General features: G+C 49.6%; 3 long non-coding RNA genes across 3 annotated transcripts; 1 reads left to right on the top strand and 2 right to left on the bottom strand.

Moving 5' to 3' along the window:
* Positions 1–2,391: 2,391 nt before the first annotated feature.
* On the bottom strand, positions 2,392–3,223 carry LOC131901408 (uncharacterized). The gene is made up of 2 exons (XR_009376527.1): positions 3,047–3,223; positions 2,392–2,481 (listed from the first exon to the last, which is right to left on the bottom strand). It is a non-coding gene; the product is annotated as an uncharacterized LOC131901408 (long non-coding RNA).
* A 520-nt stretch (positions 3,224–3,743) lies between these two features.
* On the bottom strand, positions 3,744–7,208 carry LOC131901407 (uncharacterized). Its single transcript, XR_009376526.1, has 3 exons — positions 7,104–7,208; positions 4,244–4,321; positions 3,744–3,926 (listed from the first exon to the last, which is right to left on the bottom strand). It is a non-coding gene; the product is annotated as an uncharacterized LOC131901407 (long non-coding RNA).
* Positions 7,209–7,552: 344 nt separating this feature from the next.
* LOC131901409 (uncharacterized) lies at positions 7,553–8,444 on the top strand. Its single transcript, XR_009376528.1, has 2 exons — positions 7,553–7,749; positions 8,179–8,444. It is a non-coding gene; the product is annotated as an uncharacterized LOC131901409 (long non-coding RNA).
* The last annotated feature ends 1,799 nt before the right edge of the window (positions 8,445–10,243 follow it).

Raw genomic sequence — 10,243 nt, 5'->3', positions numbered from 1 at the left:
GTTTAAAAATAAGATACTTGTGAAAATAATGATGATAAAATACAGCATAAATGTTAGAAAAAGTGGCAAACTAAAATTAATGTCTTCTCAAAATAAAGCCATAAAATTGAAACCAAGTATAACTACATACTTTCTAAGAATTGGTTTTTGTTTATTTATTTGTTTGTTTGTTTGTTTTGAGAAAGAACTTAAAGTTGGATGAGTAGGGAAGGGTAGAGGATTTGGAAGGACTTGTGGGATGGGGAAATCATGATCAAAGTATAAATTTAAATATTGTCTTAAATAATAAAATGTATAACAAGAAAACGAAATGCCAATCCAGAGCCTGGAGAACAGTGGCAAAATGGTTCCCTGGTGTGGTAGCTTCTTTCTCTACTGCTGTGACAAAGCACAGACCAAAAAAATTCTGGGAAAGGGTTTATTTGGCTTACAGGTGACAGTCCACTGTGAAAGGAAGTCAAGGCAGGAACTTGAGCACAGAAATCTGGAGGCCGAATCTGAAGCAGAAATTATGAATGGATGTTGCTTGCTGGCTTCTGCTCTGCCTTACTATGCTACCTTTCTTATATAACCTATGGCCACCTACCTAGGCAAGGGACCACTCACAGTGGGCTAGACCTTTCCTCTATCAATCAGCAGTCAAGAAGATGTCCCACACACATGCCCAAAGGCTAGCTAATAAAGGCAGTTCTTAAACAAATGTTCCTTCTTCCCAACTTGACAAACAAAACCAAAAATCAGACAGTATATCTTGCATATACAAGCGTCTGGTCTTGAATTCCAGTACTAGGACACAAAAATGAAAAGAAATGGTCATCTTTTTAAAAAAATTGTATCAGTTGCTTGTTAAGACACAGAGTAACAGGGACACACAACCATTTCTAATAGAAATGCAAAATAAGAATGCCACTTTAGAAATGGTGTGACAACCCCTTACCATGCCAAACACTGACATACCTTTCTCCAAAGTACTGACCCCCCAACACACACACCTACAAGGATGGAGGTATGCCAAAGGAAGAAAAAAAGTCTCTATCAAATTGCAGCAATGTACACAATAAAATGAATATAGACATATTGAATGATAACACAAAGTATAGAATAAACATGTATGCATCCACACTGATATAAATAAATGTGAATGCTGTGACTTGGATTTTAGTTCCTTCCGACAGGCTCATATGTTTAAGAACTTGGTTCCCATATAGTACTGCTGTGGAGTATTTGGAAGACGGGTCTCCTAGCTGGTGGATATGGATCACTAGGGGTGGGTTTTGAAGGACAGAGCCTACGCAGATTCTGGTCCTCTTTCTGCTTTTTGATACGTTAAGACCTTAACATGTCTGTCACATCTTCTCCCACCATACCATTCTACCTAGTCTTTTCTGTCATGGTCTGAGTGCTGACTCTGAAACCAGGAGCCCCAGAGTGAAATTCAATCAGATGCTTTCTAAGGCAGGGACGGTCTTTGAGGTTTTCTCCTAACATCAAGAGGGGTTTTCTCAGCTGCTTGATGTTCTTGTTTGTAAAGAGGAACTATCCATTGTTTTCACTTGCTACCAGCACTATTGTGGCTAATCTTCTCTTGATTGCTTGCCAGCAAGATCTACATTTTAATAGGTCCTTGCATTTGAGTCTTCTCATTCTTGCTTCAGAATAGTTAGTCCCCTTAGGAAGCATTATAGAGCTCTCTGTTCTAACAGCCTAACTCCCAGCATTGGCAGGCATTGTTTATTACTGCTCTGTGGATGGAGGCAGAAGTCTATTATTCTCCCACCTATACCTTTTAGTGTCAGGACAAAGTCATCCCTAGACTCCCTGGCTCCTCTTTACCTCTCAGTATGAAGTCTTTTCCTTATAAACCAGCTTAGGTAAGGTTTAGGAGGACCATCGTTCTTGGCCAGTTTATGGAGAAAGTTGCCCAGTTGCAATGGGCCAAGCATCCCAACCATCAGCTCCCTTGGACCTCACATTCATTCTCTTCCTGCTCTCTGCAGTTCTCAGAGCCCCCTAACGTCATAGGCCCTCAAGTCCCATCACCAGCCCTAAGCGCCGCCTTGTGGTTTTTACACAGAAACTCTTCCCCAAACTTCCCGTCACCCTTACATGGATCCTAGGAAACGATCTAATGATCAACTTACACTTAAAATGTGAACTTTTTATGGTTAGCGATCTTGATCTTTGTATAAATATTTTCTGTATAAACAAAAATGAAAAGAATTTATACTAACTTATGGTGCCTTCTATCACCAGTAACTATTATTCTAAATAATGGTATTTGGGTTTACAAATCAGGTTTAGCAGTTTTTCTCCTTTAAGAAATGATCAGCCACAATGAAAGTCACAATTATGGTACCCCTCCTCTCCATTAAATGACCTCAGCAACTATCATTCTATAACAATTAGATATCAGTACTTTAATACTGAGTACGTACATGAATCCCTGAAGAATGATGTTCAAATGTAAACTGCTTGGTAGGTCTGCAGTAGAGAATTCTAACTTGTTCCCAGGGGAAACTTTACTTAGAATAACACTGCATAAAAATTAATCTAAAGGAGACTTGATCCTTGACTGAAAATTGGAGTCTTTAGTTCCATTCGTCTACTCCACCAAGGATGCTAAGTTATTTACCTTTGGGATGGACTTTTAAAATATTACTAAATTCAAAAACGATCCCTGACCTGTATGTCCCCTCTTGAAAACCCCTGACCCACACAAACCATAACACTGACAAAAATGAAGATACAGAAGGCAACAGAAAGCTTAGCAAGTAAAGGAGTTTGCTGTGCTAGCCCAACAACCATAGTGTAAGCGCCAAGTCCCAGGGTGGAAGGACAGAACTGACTCTTGAAAGTTGTCCTTGAACCTCTACATGAGGTCCTTCACACGTGTGCGCGCACACACAGATACACACACACATACAGACACAGACACAGACACAGACAGACAGACAGACACACACACACACACACACACACACACACACATACGCACACAAATAGCACGTTGCAGAAATCCAGCAGCAGTCTACAAGACTCCACCTACCAGGGTGAGCAGTACAGCTGCCAGGATGGCCTTAGGTCTGCTGACCCAAGCTTCCAGGTCAAGGCGGCGAGCAAAGAAGGGCCTCCCAGGTTGACCCCCGACATGCTAGAGCAGTGGGTTGGTGGTGTCCCAGAACCAAGAGCACACGGGAAGTTGTGACACCAAGGGAGACTATCGCCCAACTCAGTGGGACCCTAGTCCTATAGCTTAAGTTTTCCTGCCTGGCCCACAGTCAGGACAAATCTCTTTCACCGGCCAGTCCCACAGCCTCTCAGACCCAACCAAGTAAACACAGAGACTTATGTTGCTTTCAAACTGTATGGCCATGGCAGGCTTCTTGCTAACTGTTCCTATAGCTTAAATTAATCCATTTCCATTAATCTATGCCTTGCCACATGGCTCGTGGCTTAACGGCATCTTCACAAGCTGTTCCTCACCGTGGTGGCTGTCAGTGTCTCTCTCACTCAGCCTTCCACTTCCCAGCTTTATTCTCCTCCTTGCCCCGCCTATACTTCCTGCCTAGCCAACGGCCAATCAGTGTTTTATTTATCGACTAATTAGCAACACATTTGCCATACAGAACTTCCAACAGCATAGTCCCAGCACCGGGTTCCCACCTGGCAGAAGACTGCTCCCGGATGGACACAAGGGAAAGGGATAGGCAGCTGTGTACACTAATCAGGACTCCTAGGTGGGGCGCCAGAGCTTCCTGTCCCATGCTCCGATGGTCTAATATTGAGATGGGAGTGGAGAAGGGCTTCCTTCCAAAACCTTGGCCTCCTTGGTGAAGTGCATTCAAGTGGATGCTGCCCCACATCATCCAAAGCAGGGAACACTGGGGCCAGGGACATCCGCCTCAACAGGCAGGCCGTCCAAGTCCCTGAGGTGGAGACAAGGACACATCAAAAGAAGAAACATTGCACCCACCTGCCCTCTTGCCTACCAAAACTTGGGACCGGTCCCCACCTTAACCGTCTCCTAGACAGCACCAGGCAACCATTCTGACCTACCTCCAGCTCTGTCACAATCTCTCTCCTCTGCACAGCCCTCCACCTCCCACTCCTATGATCCCACCTCCTGACCCTACCCTACACCAACTACCAGGAACCACTCAGGAAACTTCTTTTCCTGTTCTGTAACTTCCCCAAAACCTGTCAGGCAAGGAACTCTCTGTATCCTCTGTGGACAACCACCTACCTGTGGCAGGGCCTAGGAAGACACAGGACTCAGCTCTCTCAAGAGATTCAAGTGGACTGAGGACAGGCAACATAGAAGCTGAGGGACAAGAAGCAATTCTCACTCTTAACACCAGGATGCCTGCAGCACACAGCCATCCTGTCTGTACTTATGGATTTCCCACAACATTCCAGGTGTCCTCACACAAAATTCCCTCCAGGGGCACAGACCCATGGAACAGAAAAAATTGTCCATAGACAGAGTGGGTCTGCCCAACAGCCTGCATGAAAATAACACCAACAATCACGAAAACACCCAACACCCCACAAGCAGATTCTCATTTGCTCTCCCACCCTCTCTCGTTGTAGCCCCCCTCTCTCATTTATCTAACCTCATCCACCTCCACCTCCACCTCTATATCTGTCTCCCTATATCCCTCGCTCCTATGTAAAGTCCCATCCCTGGTATCCACGGTATCTAGGCCATGTTCAGGTGGTGGAGTGGAGGCCCTGAGTTCCTAGACCTGCCTGGCAGGCCACTCCAAACGACAGTCCTGCCACCTTTCCGATGGTTCCTACACAGTGCACTCATCCACCATGCCCCGGCACGCCCCTGAGCCCCAAGCCACACACGATGCACCACTCCAAACCTTGTGCTCACCTGAACTGGACCTGAAGGATGGAGCCCTAAAAGGCTCCCCTACATGCAAACCTGTCATTCCCCTACATCCCAGAGCTGACCACCATAACTCTTACATACTGAGCCTCTCAGGGACTGCTATGTCTTATCTCAGGACTAGGCCACAATAATCCCAGGTACACACACACACACACACACACACACACACACACACACACACACACAAAAGCGTTCCTGCATGCTTAGCAGTTCTAGGACTCCAGATAGTGCCCTCTGTTAATTTCAGAGCCTTCTCTAAGTATTCTTCCTGCTGAGATGATGTCTGGACATGTGAGTTCAGGACAAGAGGTTTTCGACTTTCACTCTGGGGGTTCTCCCCGGGTATAAGATAAGTCCAGCTAGGCAGGAGAAGACAGAACTATGTGTGTCCTGCATGAAACAGAGGAGGCTTGTCAGGGGAGGCAGGGGCCATAAAACCTGGCCACTATGTTACCTAAAGTCCTGCCTGGCCTCTTTGTGAGCACACCTGAGTCCAAACCCTGTTCTGTCTGCTTCTACTGGGATTCACCTTGAGCCAACACAGCCATACTGGGTACGAACAATCAGGTTGGATAGGATGATGATGGGGGGTTGAGGGTTCCAGATCCCTTACAGGGATCTGGTGATGTGGCTCTGGAGCTGGAACCTTTTCTAACAGGTCCCAGTCCCTGAATTCCACCTGTAGCACAGCTCAAGAGAAAATCCAGTTGTAAAAGAAACAAAAGGCAAGCCAGAGAGAAGTCCAGGCAGCCAGAGAGGAGAGGGGATGGCAGGAGGAGTTAAATGGATGACAGACATTTGGGCACAGTGGCTAGCAACCAGGCCTGAGACCCTGAGCACCTCCCAGAGATGCAGGGCAGAGTTTGTGTGGTCTCCGGAAGTGAGCTGTGGATACTGCTAGGGAGGCTCAGACAAAAGCTAGAGGGTCCCGGGGTGGCCTTGTGCTCCATGGTAAGGGCAGGCGAGCTGGCAAGCAGGCAGGAAAAGTTCCACACACCGACCATGATGCAGCCCAGGCTGCACAATCCCCTGCAGAGAGGTCATCTCCTGCTGCCAGACATGGCGGCCACAGGACCTGGAGGCTGTGCTTCCATGACCTGCAAGCCAAGTCTCCTGGCCCCCTCCTGGAGCCAGTCACCTGGACCCTGCTTCCTCCTCCAGCTCTCCTGGGTCATGGAGCAGGCCAGAGAACCGCTTTGGTGCTAAGAGACCCAGGCGGGAGCCCTTCCTTAGCCAGCCCTCCTCCATTTCCAGGGAAGCACAGGGACCTGCTGGCGGAATTGGCAAACTGAATCCGCGGGATGGCAGCAGGGCACCGAAAATGCCAAGGGCCAAGGCGGAAGGGTGCTATCCCTCCGCCCTTCGCAAAGCAAAAAAAAAAAAAAAAAAAAAAAAAAGCCAAAGCTCCAAGATGGAGGACAACCATCTAGGCTAGGACTGGACAGACATGCCACTCTAGGGCTGCTGCTAGGGATTCAGCGGTGTGTAGAAGGGGAGGGTGTGGTGTATAGATGGGGGTAACAGACTTTAACTGGTTCCTCCATTGTAACCTCCATGCACTGCACTTCCCTGACACACTCGGCTTTGTGCCAGCCCCTGAAGGCCCTGCCTGAGGGTATGGTGGGGTGGAGGGAGAGAGGACAGGTGGTGGAGGGTGTCATGGAGGGGGCCAAGTGGGGAGTGTGTGGATGTGGGGGCAGGCTCACTTGAGAGTCTGAGCCACACCCTAAGGAAGTCCTCCACAAACCACATCTGGACTATAGGGGAGGAGCCAAAGAAACATAATAATGGGGTTGGGGTTCAGGGGCAGAGCATGGCCCCCTAGCTGCCAAACCAGGGTATTCTAACAGCTGCATCCCTGCCCTAGCCCAGCCTTCACCCCAGACACACAGACACACACACACACACACAGACACACACACAGACACACACACACACACACACACACACACACACAAACACACAAACAGCAGCTTTCAGAGATCCAGTGGCTGTCTACATGACTCCACCCACCAGGGTGACCAGTACAGCTTCCAGCATGGCCTTGGGTCTGCTGACCCAAGCTTCCAGGTCAAGGTGGCCCGGCAAGAGGGGCCTCCAAGGCTGTACCTGGTTCTTCTAAGGCAGTGGGATGGAAGGTGTTACACCAAGGGAGACGACCACCCAACTCAATGGGACCCTAGACCCAGCTCGGGCTTCCCACCTTGCAGAAGGCCGCTCCAGGATGGACACAAGGCAAAAGGGCAGGCAGCTGTGTATGCTTGTAAGGGATGCAGAGTCAGCGGCCTTAGTCCCGTGTCCCAAATCCTAATACTAAGATGGGAGAAGAAGGACTTCCTTCCAAAACCTTGGCCTTGGTAGTGATGAGCGTTCAGATGGATGCTGCCCCACATCATGCGAAGCAGGGACCATAAGGCCCGGGACATCCACAACCTTGCCTCAACAGGCAGGGCAACCAGGTCCCTGAGGTGAAGACAAGAACACATCAAAAGAAGAAACATTGCACCCACCTGCCCTCTTGCCTACCAAACCCTGGGCCCAGGCCCCCACCTTAACCGTCTCCTAGGCAGCACCAGGCAACCATTCTGACCTACGTCCACCTCTGTCACAATCTCTCTCCTCTGCACAGCCCTCCACCTCCCACCTTTAACCTCCCACCTCCCGACCCTACCCTACACCAACTACCAGGCACCACTCAGGAAACTTCTCTTTCCGTTCTCTAACTTCCCCAAGACCCTGTCAGGCATGGAACTCTCTGTATCCTCTGTGGACACCCACCTACCTGTGGCAGGGCCTAGGAACACACAGGACTCGGCTCTCTCAAGAGATTCCAAGTGGACCGAGGACAGGTAACATAGAATCTGAGGGACAAGAAGCAATTCTCACTCTTAACACCAGGATGCCTACAGCACACACCCACCCTGTGTGTCCCTATGGATTTCCCTAAACATTCCAGGTGTCCTCACACAAATTTCTCTCCACGGGCCCAGACCCATGGAACAGAAAAAAGTGTCCAAAAACAGAGTGGGTCTGCCCACCAGCCTGCATGAAAAAAAAAAAAACACCAACCAACTAGAGAACACCCAACACCCCAAAGGCAGATTCTCATTTGCTCTCGCCTTACTTTCTCTCTCTCTCATTTATCTATCCTCCTCTACCTCCACCTCCATTTCTATCTCTGTCTTTCTCTGTCCCTCGCTCCTATGTACAGTCCCATCCCTGGTATCCAGGTTAGCTAGGCCATGTTCAGTAGGGAAATGCTTTTCACTCCTCAACAGGAAGCCTTCCTTCAATGAGCACTGAAAGTCTCCAGAGGCTCTCCTCCACACTGCTGACATCTTCCATGATGAAGCCTAGAAGAAAATCACTCTCCCTGCCACCTGGAGACAAGCCTGTCTATGCTCTTCCAAATCTCCCTCTCTACAAAGCTTCCTGGAGACTTTTGCTGTGGCTAAAAAGGGAGCTTCCTGGTGATGGGGGTGGGTGTGGAGGACCTGACTTCATGGACCTGCCTGTCAGGCCACTTTAAAGGACGGTACTGCCACCTTCCCAATGGTTCCTACACAATGCTCTTACCAACCACGCTCTGGCATGCCCCTGAGCCCTAATCCACACACATGAAGCACCACTCCAAACCTTGTACTCACCTGAGCTGGATCTGAAGGATGGAGCCCTAAAAGGCTTCCCTACATGCAAACCTGTCCTTCCTCTACATCCCAGAACTGAAGACCATAACTCGTACATACTGTGCCTCTCAGGCACTGCTATGACTTCTCACAGTACTGGGCCACAATAATCCCAGGTATACACACACACACACACACACACACACACACACACATACACAAAAGCGCTCCTGCATGCTTAGCAGTTGTAGGACTCCAGATAGTGCCCTCTGTTAATTTCAGAGCCTTCTCTAAGTATTCTTCCTCCTGAGATGATGTCTGGACATGAGAATGCAGGACAAGGGGCTTTTGGACCTTTGATGGTGGGAGTTCTTCCTGGGTTTAATGCAAATGAAGCTAGGCAGGAGAAGACAGGACTATGTGTGTCCTGAATGACACAGAGGAGATTTGTCAGGGGAAGCACGGGCTGTGAAACCTGGCCACTATGGTACCTAAGTCCTGCCTGGCCTCTTTGTGAGCACCCCTGAGTCCAAACCCTGTTCTGGATGCTTCTACTGGAATTCACCTTGAGCCACCACACTGCCATACTGGGTACGAACAATCAGGTTGGATAGGATGATGATTGGGGAGTTGAGGGTTCCAGATCCCTTACAGGGATCTGGGGATGTGGCTCTGGAGCTGGAACCTTTTCTAACAGGTCCCAGTGCCTAAATTCAACCTGTAGCACAACTCAAGAGAAAATCCAGTTGTAAAAGAAACAAAAGGCAAGCCAGAGAGAAGTCCAGGCAGCCAGAGAGGAGAGGGGATGGCAGGAGGAGATAAATGGATGACAGACATTTGGCCAAGGTGGCTAGCAACCAGGCCTGAGACCCTGAGCACCTCCCAGAGATGCAGGGCAGAGATTGTGTGGTCTCCGGAAGTGAGCTGTGGATACTGCTAGGGAGGCTCAGACAAAAGCTAGGGGGTCCCGGGGTGGCCTTGTGTACCACCTTAAGGGCTGGCGGGCTGGCAAGGAGGCAGGAAAAGTTCCACACAACCACCCCCATGCAGCCCAGGCTGCACAATCCCCTGCAGAGAGGTCCTCTCCTGCTCCCAGACATGGCGGCCACAGGACCTGGGAGGCTGTGCTTCTGTGAACCCCAAGCCAGCCACGTGTCGCCAGCCCAGAGCTGGTCATCTGGACCCTGCTTCCTCCTCCAGCTCTCCTGGGTCATGGAGCGGGCCAGAGTACCGCTTTGGTCTTGGGGGACCCAGGCGGGAGCCCTTCCCTAGGTGGCATGCCTCCATTTCCAGGGTAGCACAGGGACCTGCTGGGGGAATTGGCAAACTGAATCCGCGGGATAGCAGCAGGGCACCTAGAATGCCAAGGGCCAAGGGCAAAGGGTGCTCTCTCTCCGCCCTTCACAAAGCAAAAAAAAAAAAAAAAAAAAAAAAGCCAAAGCTCCAAGATGGAGGACAACCATCTAGGCTAGGACTGGACAGACATGCCACTCTAGGGCTGCTGCTAGGGATTCAGAGGTGTGCAGAAGGTGAGGGTGTGGTGTGTAGATGGGGGTAACAGACTTTAACTGGTTCCTCCATTGTAACCTCCATGCACTGCACTTCCCTGACACACTCGGCTTTGTGCCATCCCCTGAAGGCCCTGCCTGAGGGTATTGTGGGGTGCAGGGAGAGAGGACAGGTGGTGGAGGGTGTCATGGAGGGGGCCAAGTGGTGA

Source organism: Peromyscus eremicus, unplaced genomic scaffold (genome assembly GCF_949786415.1).
Source record: "Peromyscus eremicus unplaced genomic scaffold, PerEre_H2_v1 PerEre#2#unplaced_75, whole genome shotgun sequence".
NCBI lineage: Eukaryota > Metazoa > Chordata > Mammalia > Rodentia > Cricetidae > Peromyscus > Peromyscus eremicus.
This window is presented reverse-complemented; position numbering and strand designations above follow the sequence as displayed.